The 17,076-nt window shown below is 43.2% G+C and overlaps 1 protein-coding gene across 1 annotated transcript in view; it reads left to right on the forward strand.

Moving 5' to 3' along the window:
• LOC139762455 (glutathione hydrolase 7-like) overlaps nucleotides 1-16,516 on the forward strand; it is a 302,740-nt gene extending 286,224 nt beyond the window's left edge. Inside the window, exons 11-12 of the mRNA XM_071687364.1 lie at nucleotides 10,276-10,486; nucleotides 13,737-16,516. The gene's annotated coding sequence lies outside the window, so the exon portion shown is untranslated. The remainder of the gene's footprint in view (nucleotides 1-10,275; nucleotides 10,487-13,736) is intronic.
• The last annotated feature ends 560 nt before the right edge of the window (nucleotides 16,517-17,076 follow it).

Raw genomic sequence — 17,076 nt, forward strand, 5'->3', positions numbered from 1 at the left:
GTTTGGTTAAGAGTGAAGGGGTAGTGAAAGCTTTGCACATGAAATTTGGCAAGGCGGCAGGTTTGGATGGTACTGCAGTTGAATTTATTAAAAAAAAGGGTGTGGCTGTGTTGTTGATTGGTTGGTAAGGATATTCATTGTGTGTATGGATCATGGTGAAGTGCCTAAGGATTGGCAGAATGCATGCATAGTGCCAATGTGCAAAGGCAAGGGGGATAAAGGTGAGGGGGTATTGATTGAGAGGGTAGAGGCATGTACAGAGCATCAGATTGGGGAAGATCAGTGTGGTTTCAGAAGTGGTAGAGGATGTGTGGATCAGGTTTTTGCTTTGAAGAATGTATGTGAAAAATACTTAGAAAAATAGATGGATTTGTATGTAGCATTTATGGATCTGGAGAAGGCATATGATAGGGTTGATAGAGATGCTTTGTGGAAGGTTTTAAGAGTATATGGTGTGGGAGGTAAGTTGCTAGAAGCAGTGAAAGGTTTTTACCAAGGATGTAAGGCATGTGTATGAGTAGGAAGAGAGGAGAGTGATTCCCAGGGAATGTTGGTTTGCGGCAGGGGTGTGTGATGTCCCCATGGTTGTTTAATATGTTTATGGATGGGTGGTTAGGGAGGTAAATGCAAGAGTTTTGGAGAGAGGGGCAAGTATGCAGTCTGTTGTGGATGAGAGGGCCTGGGAAGTGAGTTGGTTGTTCACTGATGATACATCGCTGGTGGCTGATTCAGGTGAGAAAGTGCAGAGGTTGCTGACTGAGTTTGGAAAAGTGTGTGAAAGGAGAAAGTTCATGGTAAATGTGAATAAGAATAAGGTTATTAGGTTAAGTAGGGTTGAGGGACAAGTTAATTGGGATGCAAGTTTGAATGGAGAAAATGGAGGAAGTGAAGTGTTTTAGATATCTGGGAGTGGACTTTGCAGCGGATAGAACCATAGAAGTAGAAGCGAGTCACAGGATGGAAGAGAGGGCAAGAGTCTGGGAGCAATGAATAATGTGTGGGAGAAAATGTTATATCGGAGAGCAAAAATGGGTATGTTTGAAGGAATAGTAGTTCCAACAATGTTACATGTTGCGAGGCATGGGCTATAGATAGGGTTGTACGGAAGAGGGTGGATGTGTTGGAAATTAAATGTTTGAGGACAATATATGGTGTGAAGTGGTTTGATCGAGTAAGTAATGAAAGGGTAAGCGAGATATGTGGTGATAAAAAGAGTGTGGTTGAGAGAGCAGAAGAGGATGTATTGAAATGGTTTGGATATATGTAGAGAATAATGAAGAAAGATTGACAAAGAGGATATATGCGTCGAAGTTGGAGGGAACAAGGAGAAGCGGGAGACCAAACTGGAGATGGAAGGATGGAGTGAAAAAGATTTTGAGCGATCGGGCCTGAACATATTGGAGGGTGGGAGACGTGCAGGGAGTAGAGTGAATTGGAACGATGTGGTATACTGGGGTCGACGTCCTGTCAGTGGACTGAAGCAGGGCATGTGAAGCACCTGGGGAAAAAATTTGAATAATGTGGCACACCGGGGTCGAAGTGCTGTTAGTGGACTGAACCAGGGCATGTAAAGCATCTGGGGTAAATCATAGAAAGGTTAATGGGGCCTGGATGTGGAGAGGGAGCTGTTGTTTGTGCATTACACATGACAGAGAGTGTGAACTAACGTGGCCTTTTTGTCTTTTCCTGGTGTTACCTTGCTGGTTGTGTGTGTGTGTGTGTGTGTGTGTGTGTGTGTGTGTGTGTGTGGGGGGGGGGGGGGGGGGGGGGGGGGGGGGGGGGGGGGGGGGGGGGGGGGGGGGGGGGGGGGGGGGGGGGGGGGGCTATATCCTGAGTGGTGGTTAGTGACAGGAAAATATGAAAGCAAGCATGAATATGTACATGTGTATTTATGTCTATGGCTATGTATGTATATGCTGATATTTATGTGTATGGGCGTCTATGTATGTATATATGTATATGAGTGGATGGGCCATTCTTCATCTGTTTCCTTGTGCTACCTCACTCACGTGGGAAAGAGCGATTAAGTATATTAGAAATATATATATATATATATATATATATATATATATATATATGTATATATATATATATATATATATATATATATATATATATATATATATATATATATATATATATATATATTTTTCTTTTTTTTTTTTTTTTGCTTTGTCGCTGTCTCCCGCGTTTGTGAAGTAGCGCAAGGAAACAGACGAAAGAAATGGCCCAACCCACCCCCATACACATGTATATACATACGTCCACACACGCAAATATACATACCTACACAGCTTTCCATGGTTTACCCCAGACGCTTCACATGCCCTGATTCAATCCACTGACAGCACGTCAACCCCGGTATACCACATCGATCCAATTCACTCTATTCCATGCCCTCCTTTCACCCTCTTCTATGTTCAGGCCCCGATCACACAAAATCTTTTTCACTCCATCTTTCCACCTCCAATTTGGTCTCCCACTTCTCCTCGTTCCCTCCACCTCCGACACATATATCCTCTTGGTCAATCTTTCCTCACTCATTCTCTCCATGTGCCCAAACCATTTCAAAACACCCTCTTCTGCTATCTCAACCACGCTCTTTTCTCTCTTACCCTTACGTTACTTACTCGATCAAACCACCTCACACCACACATTGTCCTCAAACATCTCATTTACAGCACATCCACCCTCTTGCGCACAACTCTATCCATAGCCCATGCCTTGCAACCATACAACATTGTTGGAACCACTATTCCTTCAAACATACCCATTTTTGCTTTCCGAGATAATGTCTCGACTTCCACACATTCTTCAAGGCTCCCAGGATTTTCGCCCCCTCCCCCACCCTATGATTCACTTCCACTTCCATGGTTCCATCTGCTGCCAGATCCACTCCCAGATATCTAAAACACTTTACTTCCTCCAGTTTTTCTCCATTCAAACTTACCTCCCAATTGACTTGACCCTCAACCCTACTGTACCTAATAACCTTGCTTTTATTCACATTTACTCTTAACTTTCTTCTTTCGCACACTTTACCAAACTCAGTCACCAGCTTCTGCAGTTTCTCACATGAATCAGCCACCAGCGCTGTATCATCAGCGAACAACAACTGACTCACTTCCCAAGCTCTCTCATCCCCAACAGACTTCATACTTGCCCCTCTTTCCAAAACTCTTGCATTCACCTCCCTAACAACCCCATCCATAAACAAATTAAACAACCATGGAGACATCACACACCCCTGCCGCAAACCTACATTCACTGAGAACCAATCATTTTCCTCTCTTCCTACACGTACACATGCCTTACATCCTCGATAAAAACTTTTCACTGCTTCTAACAACTTGCCTCCCACACCATATATTCTTTATACCTTCCACAGAGCATCTCTATCAACTCTATCATCTGCCTTCTCCAGATCCATAAATGCTACATACAAATCCATTTGCTTTTCTAAGTATTTCTCACATACATTCTTCAAAGCAAACACCTGATCCACACATCCTCTACCACTTCTGAAACCACACTGCTCTTCCCCAATCTGATGCTCTGTACATGCCTTCACCCTCTCAATCAATACCCTCCCATATAATTTACCAGGAATACTCACAGACTTATACCTCTGTAATTTGAGCACTTACTCTTATCCCCTTTGCCTTTGTACAATGGCACTATGCACGCATTCCGCCAATCCTCAGGCACCTCACCATGAGTCATACATACATTAAATAACCTTAACAACCAGTCAACAATACAGTCACCCCCTTTTTTTAATAGATTCCAGTGCAATACCATCCAAACGTGCTGCCTTGCCGGCTTTCATCTTCCGCAAAGCTTTTACTACCTCTTCTCTGTTTACCATATCATTTTCCCCAACCCTCTCACTTTGCACACCACCTCGACCAAAACACCCTATATCTGCCACTCTATCATCAAACACATTCAACAAACCTTCAAAATACTCACTCCATCTCCTTCTCACATCACCACTACTTGTTATCACCTCCCCATTTGCGCCCTTCACTGAAGTTCCTATTTGCTCCCTTGTCTTACGCACTTTATTTACCTCCTTCCAAAACATCTTTTTATTCTCCCTAAAATTTAATGATACTCTCTCACCCCAACTCTCATTTGCCCTCTTTTTCACCTCTTGTACCTTTCTCTTGACCTCCTGTCTCTTTCTTTTAGACATCTCCCACTCAATTGCAGTTTTTCCCTTAAAAAAATCGTCCAAATGCCTCTCTCTTCTCTTTCACTAATAATCTTACTTTTTCATCCCACCACTCACTACCCTTTCTAATCAACCCACCTCCCACTCTTCTCATGCCACAAGCACCTTTTGTGCAGGCCATCACTAATTCCCTAAATACATCCCATTCCTCCCCCACTCCCCTTACTTCCATTGTTCTCACCTTTTTCCATTCTGTACTCAGTCTCTCCTGGTACTTCCTCACACAAGTCTCCTTCCCAAGCTCACTTGCTGTCACCACCCTCTTCACCCCAACATTTACTCTTCTTTTCTGAAAACCCATACAAATCTTCAAATATATATATATATATATATATATATATATATATATATATATATATATCCCTGGGGATAGGGGAGAAAGAATACTTCCACGTATTCCCTGCGTGTCGTAGAAGGCGACTAAAAGGGAAGGGAGCGGGGGGGGGGGGGCTGGAAATCCTCCCCTCTCGTTTTTTTTTTTTTTAATTTTCCAAAAGAAGGAACAGAGAAGGGGGCCAGGTGAGGATATTCCGTCAAAGGCCCAGTCCTCTGCTCTAAATGCTACCTCGCTATCGCGGGAAATGGCGAATAGTATGAAAAAAAAATATATATATATATATATTTATATTTATACGAATAAAGTGTATATGAACGCGCACCTTCATAGAACATACAAAGCTCCATCAGCCAGGATCAAACCTGGGACCCCTTATGCAAGAGGCAGGTACGCTAACCGCTAGGCTGAGGGACTGTATAATAGGAAACAAGTATTCGAAGTACTAAGTACTCGAACACCCTTTGTCTCACTATGGTGAGCAACGGGGTCTATCGGTTGTTTCTGAACAGAACACATAGCCAGCTGAAAGCGTTTTACCGAACCTGACTGTACAACGCGGAGTTATATGAATACGAATAAGTGTATATGAACGCGCACCTTCATAGAACATACAAAGCTCCATCAGCCAGGATCGAACCTGGGACCCCTTGTGCAAGAGGCAGGCATGCTAACCTCTAGGCTAAGGGACTGTATAATAGGAAACAACTATTCGAAATACTAAGTACTCGAATACCCTTCGTCTCACTATGGTGAGCAACGGGGTCTATCGGTTGTTTCCGAACAGAACACATAGCCAGCTGAAAGCGTTTTACCGAACCTGACTGTACAACGCGGAGTTATATGAATACGAATAAAGTATATATGAACGCGCACCTTCATAGAACATACAAAGCTCCATCAGCCAGGATTGAACCTGGGACCCCTTGTGCAAGAGGCAGACATGCTAACCGCTAGGCTAAGGGACTGTATAATAGGAAACAACTATTCGAAATACTAAGTACTCGAATACCCCTCGTCTCACTATGGTGAGCAACGGGGTCTATCGGTTGTTTCCGAACAGAACACATAGCCAGCTGAAAGCGTTTTACCGAACCTGACTGTACAACGCGGAGTTATATGAATACGAATAAAGTGTATATGAACACGCACCTTCATAGAACATACAAAGCTCCATCAGCCAGGATCGAACCTGGGACCCCTTGTGCAAGAGGCAGGCACGCTAACCATAGTGAGACGAAGGGTATTCGAGTACTTTGTATGTTATATATATATATATATATATATATTATCCCTGGGGATAGGGGAGAAAGAATACTTCCCACGTATTTCCTGCGTGTCATACAAGGCGACTAAAAGGGGAGGGAGCGGGGGGCTGGAAATCCTCCCCTCTTGTTTTCTTTTTTTTTTTTTTTTTTGTTTTTTTAGTATTCCAAAAGAAGGAACAGAGAAGGGAGCCAGGTGAGGATATTCCCTGAAAGGCCCAGACCTCTGTTCTTAACGCTACCTCGCAAACACAGGAAATGGCGAATAGTTTGAAAGAAAGAAAAGAATATATATATATATATATTTTTTTTTTTTTTCATACTATTCGCCATTTCCCGCGATAGCGAGGTAGCGTTAAGAACAGAGGACTGGGCCTTTGAGGGAATATCTTCACCTGGCCCCCTTCTCTGTTCCTTGTTTTGGAAAATTAAAAAAAAAACGAGAGGGGAGGATTTCCAGCCCCCCACTCCCTTCCCTTTTAGTCGCCTTCTACGACACGCAGGGAATACGTGGGAAGTATTCTTTCTCCCCTATCCCCAGGGATAATATATATATATATATATATATATATATATATATATATATATATATATATATATATATATATATGTATTATATTATATTTTTATTTATTTATATATATATATATTTTTTTTTATTATTATACTTTGTCGCTGTCTCCCACGTTTGCGAGGTAGCGCAAGGAGACAGACGAAAGAAATGGCCCAACCCCCCCCCATACACATGTATATACATACGTCCACACACGCAAATATACATACCTACACGGCTTTCCATGGTTTACCCCAGACGCCTCACATGCCCTGATTCCATCCACTGACAGCACGTCAACCCCGGTATACCACATCGCTCCAATCCACTCTATTCCTTGCCCTCCTTTCACCCTCCTGCATGTTCAGGCCCCGATCACACAAAATCTTTTTCACTCCATCTTTCCACCTCCAATTTGGTCTCCCTCTTCTCCTTGTTCCCTCCACCTCCGACACATATATCCTCTTGGTCAATCTTTCCTCACTCATCCTCTCCATGTGCCCAAACCACTTCAAAACACCCTCTTCTGCTCTCTCAACCACGCTCTTTTTATTTCCACACATCTCTCTTACCCTTAAGTTACTCACTCAATCAAACCACCTCACACCACACATTGTCCTCAAACATCTCATTTCCAGCACATCCATCCTCCTGCGCACAACTCTATCCATAGCCCATGCCTCGCAACCATACAACATTGTTGGAACCACTATTCCTTCAAACATACCCATTTTTGCTTTCCGAGGTAATGTTCTCGACTTCCACACATTCTTCAAGGCCCCCAGGATTTTCGCCCCCTCCCCCACCCTATGATCCACTTCCGCTTCCATGGTTCCATCCGCTGCCAGATCCACTCCCAGATATCTAAAACACTTCACTTCCTCCAGTTTTTCTCCATTCAAACTCACCTCCCAATTGACTTGACCCTCAACCCTACTGTACCTAATAACCTTGCTCTTATTCACATTTACTCTTAACTTTCTTCTTCCACACACTTTTCCAAACTCAGTCACCAGCTTCTGCAGTTTCTCACATGAATCAGCCACCAGCGCTGTATCATCAGCGAACAACAACTGACTCACTTCCCAAGCTCTCTCATCCCCAACAGACTTCATACTTGCCCCTCTTTCCAAAACTCTTGCATTTACCTCCCTAACAACCCCATCCATAAACAAATTAAACAACCATGGAGACATCACACACCCCTGCCGCAAACCTACATTCACTGAGAACCAATCACTTTCCTCTCTTCCTACACGTACACATGCCTTACATCCTCGATAAAAACTTTTCACTGCTTCTAACAACTTGCCTCCCACACCATATATTCTTAATACTTTCCACAGAGCATCTCTATCAACTCTATCATATGCCTTCTCCAGATCCATAAATGCTACATACAAATCCATTTGCTTTTCTAAGTATTTCTCACATACATTCTTCAAAGCAAACACCTGATCCACACATCCTCTACCACTTCTGAAACCACACTGCTCTTCCCCAATCTGATGCTCTGTACATGCCTTCACCCTCTCAATCAATACCCTCCCATATAATTTACCAGGAATACTCAACAAACTTATACCTCTGTAATTTGAGCACTCACTCTTATCCCCTTTGCCTTTGTACAATGGCACTATGCACGCATTCCACCAATCCTCAGGCACCTCACCATGAGTCATACATACATTAAATAACCTTACCAACCAGTCAACAATACAGTCACCCCCTTTTTTAATAAATTCCACTGCAATACCATCCAAACCTGCTGCCTTGCTGGCTTTCATCTTCCGCAAAGCTTTCACTACCTCTTCTCTGTTTACCAAATCATTTTCCCTAACCCTCTCACTGCACACCACCTCGGCCAAAACACCCTATATCTGCCACTCTATCATCAAACACATTCAACAAACCTTCAAAATACTCACTCCATCTCCTTCTCACATCACCACTACTTGTTATCACCTCCCCATTTGCGCCCTTCACTGAAGTTCCCATATATATATTATATTTTTATTTATTTATTTTGCTTTGTCGCTGTCTCCCGCGTTTGCGAGGTAGCGTAAGGAAACAGACGAAAGAAATGGCCCAACCCACCCCCATACACATGTATATACATACACGTCCACACACGCAAATATACATACCTATACATCTCATTGTACACATATATATACACACACAGACACATACATATATACCCATGCACACAATTCACACTGTCTGCCTTTATTCATTCCCATTGCCACCTTGCCACACATGGAATACCATCCCCCTCCCCCCTCATGTGTGCGAGGTAGCGCTAGGAAAAGACAACAAAGGCCCCATTCGTTCACACTCAGTCTCTAGCTGTCATGCAATAATGCCCAAAACCACAGTTCCCTTTCCACATCCAGGCCCCACACAACTTTCCATGGTTTACCCCAGACACTTCACATGCCCTGATTCAATCCATTGACAGCACGTAAACTCCGGTATACCACATCGATCCAATTCACTCTATCCCTTGCCCGCCTTTCACCTTCCTGTATGTTCATGCCCCGATCACTCAAAATATTTTTCACTCCATCTTTCCACCTCCAATTTGGTCTCCCACTTCTCGTTCCCTCCACCTCTGACACATATATCCTCTTGGTCAATCTTTCCTCAATCTTTTCACTCATTCTCTCATTGTGCCCAAACCATTTCAAAACACCCTCTTCTGCTCTCTCAACCACACTCTTTTTATTTCCACACATCTCTCTCACCCTTACATTACTACATTACTTACTCCATCAAACCACCTCACACCACACATTGTCCTCAAACATCTCATTTCCAGCACATCCACCCTCCTGTGCACAACTCTATCCATAGCCCACGCCTTGCAACCATACAACATTGTTGGAACCACTATTCCTTCAAACATACCCATTTTTGCTTTCTGAGACAATGTTCTCGACTTCCACACATTCTTCAAGGCTCCCAGGATTTTTGCCCCCTCCCCCACCCTATGATTCACTTCCGCTTCCATGGTTCCATCCGCTGCCAGATCCACTCCCAGATATCTAAAACACTTTACTTCCTCCAGTTTTTCTCCCTTCAAACTTACCTCCCAATTGACTTGACCCTCAACTCTGCTGTACCTAATAACCTTGCTCTTATTCACATTTACTCTTAACTTTCTTCTTTCACACACTTTACCAAACTCAGTCACCAGGTTCTGCAGTTTCTCACATGAATCAGCCACCAGCGCTGTATCATCAGCGAACAACAACTGACTCACTTCCCAAGCTCTCTCATCCACAACAGACTTCATACTTGCCCCTCTTTCCAAAACTCTTGCATGGGCTCTTGATAGGGTTGTGCAGATTAGGGTGGATGTGTTGGAAATTAAATGTTTGAGGACAATATGTGGTGTGAGGTGGTTTGATTGAGTAAGTAATGAAAGGGTAGGAGAAATGTGTGGTAATAAAAAGAGTGTGGTTGAGAGAGAAGAGGGCATTTTGAAATGTTCTGATCACATGGAGAGAATGAGTGAGGAAAGATTGACAAAGAGGATATATGCATCAGAGGTAGAGGGAATGAGGAGAAGCTGGTGACCAAATTAGAGGTGGAAGGTTGGAGTGAGAAGATTTTGAGCAATTGTGGCCTGAACATACATGAGGATGAAAGGCGTGCAACGAATAGAGTTAATTGGAATAATGTGGTATACCAGGGTCAATGTGCTGTCAGTTGATTGAACCAGGGCATGTGAAGTGTCTGGGGTAAACCATGGAAAGTTTTGTGGTGCCTGGATGTGAAAAGGGAGCTGTTAATTTTTCCTTACCTGCGGTGCCAGCATGCAGGGGTTAGCCACAAGGTCATACCTGGGAAAGGTCGCCTTCCAAGTATCATCATTTCACAGGCACGATGCAGGGCTGGGCCTTAGGCGGTATGAGAGCATGACAATCTGGTTTTCACCATTCAAGACTCATTGTATGTGGTCATTCCTCCAAAACATAGTCAAGATGAGGCAGGTCAGGACGGAACTGGCCACTCCTGATTGGCTGCCCCTTCAATAAAAGCCCCTGACTACAGCTTGGCCATGATTCCTTCAGCCATCATGTGCCCAGCAGGTAATGTAGGTTTTCCTTGTCTCGACCCCATAGCCACTATGATCAGTGAGTGATATGGTGCTACACTAAACTATATGATGTTAGACTGTGTTGTTTCAGATCCGAGTGTAACAGTATATTGTAATTTGTCATAGAATAGCCCACTGATAAAGTATTTTTTATGTCATGTTTGTATTGTCAAATTGTTGTAAAGGAAAGAGATTTCATAGTTTGAAATCTTACCTAGGTGTGTATGTAAGTATTTGTGCTTGATTAATGTGCTTCTTTTGTCTTGTATTCTTGATTTCTTGTTATAGAAGTAGTTTTAATCCCTTAACTTTAAGATAGCATTATGTAGTGTTGTGTAAAAAGAAATTGGTGACCTTGTGCCAGATTTTTCTTACCTTTACAGAGTCTCTTTCCTCATCTGTTAATCATGCCGTTGACCTGTGCACTGATGTTGAACGTTTCTGTTGATCTGAGCCATCTCCCAGTGATATTAGATATTTAACAATTTATGAGTTAAGGCTTATTTCGGATGGGTTAGGAGTGGTGTATGACCAGAATGCTCATAGAGTTAGAGACTTTGGTAATAAATCAGTTAGTTGGCGAGCAGCTGGTAGGTACTGTGCCAGATCAGTGTTGACAATACCATTCGACTATCAGGGTCGGCGGAAGTTTCAGCTCCTCCCCAGCTCTATCGGGATATTAATGTCAATCCTGAATGCTTGCTGCTCCAACTATAGATACAGAAGGAACAGACTGAATTAGCTAGGATTAATATATGGGCATGAATTGAAGAAGCGAGGAGTTAACAAGCTAAGGTACAAGTACAGAGGGAACGGAATGAATAGATTAGATTAGTTTTGGAACAAGAGAAATTACGTCAGGGCTCATCACAGCCAGTACCAGTATTTGATTTTACAAGAAATGCAAGTTTTGTTCCAATGTTCTGTGAAAGTGACATTTCTAAATTTTTCAATACATTTGAAAATGTTTCCAATCACCTCTCTTGGTCAAAGTCATCTTGGTTGATTTTGTTACAACCTATCCTTGTTGGTAAGGCTCAGACTGCATATGTCACAGTGTCTCGTGACCAGTTTACTGATTATGAGGTCATAAAGGATGTTGTGCTGAAAGCTTTTGAGTTAACTCCAGAAGCTTACAGATGCAAGTTTAGAGTGAAGATTAAGAGTCCTGATCAGACCTATGTAGAATATTTTTGTACAAAAGGGCAATTTATACACACATGGCTATGCTCCAACCAAGTTTGTGACTTTGTGGAACTTAAAGAATTAATGATACTCAAGGGATGTAAGAACAGTGTACCTACCCCTTGAAGCGCTGAATTATTTAATTGATAAAGCAGTAAAGTATTGACATGGCTGGGGTACTCCTGGAGCAGTATGTGCTGACTCACAAACTTGGCATGGAGAGACTTTCAAAGGGTTTTGATGGCGAAAGGAAATCCAATAATAGTGTAACCACCTGAATTTGCCCCCTTGCTAAGGGCCTTTAGGAGTAAGAGTAACAGCCCAGAGAGGGTTCAGCTATGTTGTTATTGTGGCAAGGGTGGACACCTGATGAGAGAGTGCTGGGCTTGGCTGAAGGAATCCACTCTTCAAAGAGTAGGCCAGTGAGTCTCTTCTCAGCCCTAGGGCCAAATAGTAAGTGAGGCTAACCCTGCTGCACTGCAGTCCCTGGTGTTGGATGGCTTGGTGCTGGTAGAAGAGTATGAAGACTGAGTCTTGTGAGATGGGCTGTGGAAGCTCAAGGAAGCTCCACTAACCAATGTGTGTGTGGAAACAGATCTCTTCATGGGCCCTGCTCTTGTGGGGGTTGTGGATAGGTTGCCTGTCTCAGTTATGGACTTTGTGTTAGGTAATGACCTAGCGGGAGGAAAAATGAATCCAGTGCTGGTGTTGCCTGTGGGACTGGTGGAGTCTACGGAGACAACGCATCTTGAGAAAGAAGTACCAAAGATACCAGAGTATGCAGATGCCAGGTCCATGGCGGCTAGCATGGCAGTCCGGGTGCCTGAGAACATATCTGTTGAGATGGAGGAATTGAGGAGACTCTCTGAGAGTGAGACCAGTGAAGTAGAGCTTTGTGATACCTTCTTTACTGGTCTGGATGGAGGAACTGTGGACAATTCCTGAGAATGAGGCTAGTGAAGTGGGGCTGTGTGATACCCTCTTTGCTGGTCTGGACTCCATTGAGACGGAAAGACTGAAATCACTCTGACAATGAGACCAGTGATACCTTCTTTGCTGCTCTGGACTGCGTTGAGTTGGAGGAACTGAGGACACTATCTGAGAATGAGACTAGTTAAGCGGGTCTAGACTCTGATGAGGCAGAGAGATTGAAGACACCCTCTGAGGATGAAACTATTGAGAAACTGTGTGATACCTTCTTTGCTGGTTTATAATCCAAACAAGAGTCAGTGGGTGAGGCCGTTGATTTGTCTTGGGCCCATTCAAGAGAGACCCAGGATCGAATGAAGAGGTGGGATGACAGATGGTCTCGATTAAGAAGCTTTGAGACGGGCGATGAGGTGTTGCCTTTAATGCCCTAGTAGAGGCTTAAACCACATTTTAATCATGATTCTCCTGCTTTCAAGGAGAATGTTCTGGTTTGCAAGACCCACCTTCAAGTGGAAGCTGTTTGTGATGAGGAGGACAGCCTAGCTATGGGGACCTGTGTACCTGACAGAGGCATGGACAGGAAGGAGAAGCTCCTGCACCTGATGGAGATGCGACAGGTGGAGATGTCTGCCCTGCTGTTGACACACCTAGAGGTCCACCAAAGCTCAACAGGATGGTTCTCCCTGACAAACTCTGATGTAGATGTGGGAGATGCCACAGTGAGCAACCATTCTTCAAGAGGAGCTGGACTACATGCTGGAGCACGATCTGATGGACCCATGTCAGTTGCAGCGAAACTCAGCTGTTCCCTCTCACCCAAGCCCAACAGGACCTCCCGGTTCTGTGTCAACTACCACCATGTCAGCAAGGTAATGAGGTCTGCCAGTCTGCCCCTTTCACCAACAGAAAAGGTCCAAGCTTTAGCCCCTAGATGTGCCCCCTGATGTAGAAGAGAATTGAGATGTTTCCTGGGTATGGTTGGATACTGTTTATTGTAAACTTTGCCACAATTTCAGCCCTTCTAACAAATTTATTGAAGAAAGGTGTAAGATAATGTTTGGAATGAGCAGTGTGAGACAGCCTCTTATCAGTTAAAAGCCATGCTTTTTGATAGTTCTATTTTGCAGGCTCTGAACAGGTTAGCTAAAGATGCGAGTGATGTGGGAGCTGGTGCTGTTCTCTTGCAAGAGGATGAAGAGAGGGTTCATCACCATGTGAGCTACTTTGATAAGAAAGATAATGAGGCCCAAACATATTTCCCCACCATTGAGAAGGAACTTTTGTCTTTGATCTTTGCATTACAACACTTTCCATATATTTGTGCCCTTTAGGCAATCTTATTAGTGTGTATACTGACTACCATCCCCCTTAAATATGTTAACAAATCCCAGGATAAGAGTCAAAGGTTAACTAGGTGGGCCTTGCTCCTTCAAGAGTATAATTTAGAGATTCATGTTATTGTTGGCACACATATTGTGCTAGCAGACTTGTTTATCCTGCTCTTAAAGTAAGAAAATTCCTCTCAGGAATTTTTTCCTTTTAAGGAGGTGGGGGTCGTTACAAACCTGTTTGTTCTATGTATTTATGTTATAGATAATTTATGTTATAAGTAGGCCATGTGTTGACCTGGGGTTCCCACTAAATTCCTTGGCCGTTCCCATGCTGGCTGGGATTTCACACACCCCCACCAAATGGTCCCTCAGGTCATGCCTGTGTCATAGGCCTGTTAATTTCTCCTTGCCAATGGCACCAACCAGCCAGGATCAGCCACAAGGTCATGCCTGGGAAAAGTCCGCCCGCCAAGTATCATCTTTTCACCAGCAAGATGTAGTGCTGGGCCTCAGGCGGTATGTGGGCCCGACCTTAGGCCTCCAGCCAATCACAGTCGGGATGAGGGTGTGACCGTCCGGCTTTCACCATTTCAAGAGTCTTTGTTTGTGGTCATTCCTCCCATAGTCACTATGATCACCGAGTGATGCAGCTATACACTAAACTATACGATGTTTGACTGTCGTTTTGGGTCCAAGTGTAACAATGTATTGTAACTTGTCACAGAATTGCCCACCGGTAAAGTGTGTTTTGTGTCATGTTTCTATAGTCAAATTCTTGTAAAGGAAAGAGATCTGGTTTGAAATATTATCTGGGCTTTTAAGTGTTAATGTAAATATTTGTGCCTGATTAATGTGCTTCTTTTGTCTTGTATTCTTTATTTCTTGTTGTATAAGTAGTTTGAATCCTTATGTTTAAGGTCATCCCTTTAAGATAGTGTTGTGTTACAATATATACATGTAAGACAAGAGAACAAATGGGAACGTTGATGAAGGTGGCAAGGGGAGAAGTGATAACAGGTAGTGAAGTGAAAAGGGGAGAGAATTTTGAAGGTTTGTTAAATATGTTTGATCATGAGTGGCAGATGTAGGGTGTTTTGAACAGGGTGGTGTGCGAAATGAGAGGGTCGGGGAGAATAGTTTGGCTAAGGGAGAAGTGGTGAAAGCCTTGTGGAAGATGAAATCTGGCAAAGCGGCGGATTTGATGGTATTGTAGTTGAATTTATTAAAAAAGGGGCTGATTGTGTTGTTGATTGGTTGGTAAGGATATTCACTGTATGTATGGATCATGGTGAAGTGCCTGAGGATTGGCAGAATGCATGTGATAGGGTTGATAGAGATGCTTTGTAGAAGTTTGTAAGACTATATCGTGTGGGAAGTAAACTACTAGAAGCAGTGAGAAGTTTTTATCAAGGATGTAAGGCATGTGTTTGAGTAGGAAGAGAGGAGAGTGATTGGTTTCCAATGAAGGTCAATCTGTTCAGAGGTGTGTGATGTCCCCATGGTTGTTTAATTTGTTTATGGATGGGGTTGTTAGGGAGGTAAATGCAGGGGTTTTGGAGAGAGGGGTGAGTATGCAGTCTGCTGGGGATGATTGGGCTAGGGAAGTGAGTCAGTTTTTGTTTGCCGATGATACAGCACTGGTGGCTGATTTGAGTGAGAAACTGCCAAAGTTGCTGACTGAGTTTGGGAAAGTGTGTGAAAGGAGTATGTTGAGAGTGAATTTGAAGAAGAGCACGGTTGAGGGACAAGTTAGTTGGAAAGTGAGTTTGAAATGAAAAAAAATTGGAGGAAGTGAAGTGTTTTAGATATGTGGGAGTGAACTTATCAGTGAATGGAACCATGGAAGTGGAAGTGAGAATGTTATCTGGGAGAGCAAAAATGGGTATGTTTGAAGGAATAGTAGTTCCAACAATATTATATGATTGCAATGCATGAGCCATAGATAGGGTTTTATAGAGGAGGGTGGATGTGTTGGAAATGAACTGTTTCAGTACAATATTTGGTATGAGGTGCTTCAATCGAGTAAGAAATGAAAGGGTAAAAGATATGTAGTACTTGAGAGAGCAGAAGAGGGTGTGTTGCAATGGTTTGTACATGTGGAGAGAATTAGTGAGGAAAGGTTGACAAAGAGGATATATGTCAGTGGTGAAGAGAACCAAAAGTGGAAGACCAAACTAGAGGTGGAAGGATGGAGTGAAAAAGATTTTGAGTGATTGGGCCCTGAACATACAGGAGGGTGAGAGGTATGTAAGGAATAGAGTGAACTGCAACAATGTGGTATACCAGGGTCGACGTGCCATCAGTGAACTGAACCAGGGCATGCGAAATGTCTAGGGTAAACCATGGAAAAGTCTGTGAGGCCTGGAAGTGGATATGGAGCTGTGGTTTCAGTGCATTACTCATAACAGTTAGAGACTGAGTGTGAACTAATGTGGCCTGTTTTCCTGGCACTACTTCACTGATGCAGGGGGAGGCGATGCTGTTTCCTTTGGGGTTGGGTGGCAATGGGAATGGAGGAAGACACACCAGTATTTATATGTACATGTGTATATATGTATATGCGTATATATGTATATGTATATATATATATATATATATATATATATATATATATATATATATATATATATATATATATATATATATATTTTTTTTATTATACTTTGTCGCTGTCTCCTGCGTTTGCGAGGTAGCGCAAGGAAACAGACGAAAGAAATGGCCCAACCCCCCCCCATACACATGTATATACATACGTCCACACACGCAAATATACATACCTACACAGCTTTCCATGGTTTACCCCAGACGCTTCACATGCCTTGATTCAATCCACTGACAACACGTCAACCCCGGTATACCACATCGCTCCAATTCACTCTATTCCTTGCCCTCCTTTCACCCTCCTGCATGTTCAGGCCCCGATCACACAAAATCTTTTTCACTCCATCTTTCCACCTCCAATTTGGTCTCCCTCTTCTCCTCGTTCCCTCCACCTCCGACACATATATCCTCTTGGTCAATCTTTCCTCACTCATTCTCTCCATGTGCCCAAACCACTTCAAAACACCCTCTTCTGCTCTCTCAACCACGCTCTTTTTATTTCCACACATCTCTCTTACCCTTACGTTACTCACTC

Source organism: Panulirus ornatus, chromosome 3 (genome assembly GCF_036320965.1).
Source record: "Panulirus ornatus isolate Po-2019 chromosome 3, ASM3632096v1, whole genome shotgun sequence".
Lineage (NCBI taxonomy): Eukaryota > Metazoa > Arthropoda > Malacostraca > Decapoda > Palinuridae > Panulirus > Panulirus ornatus.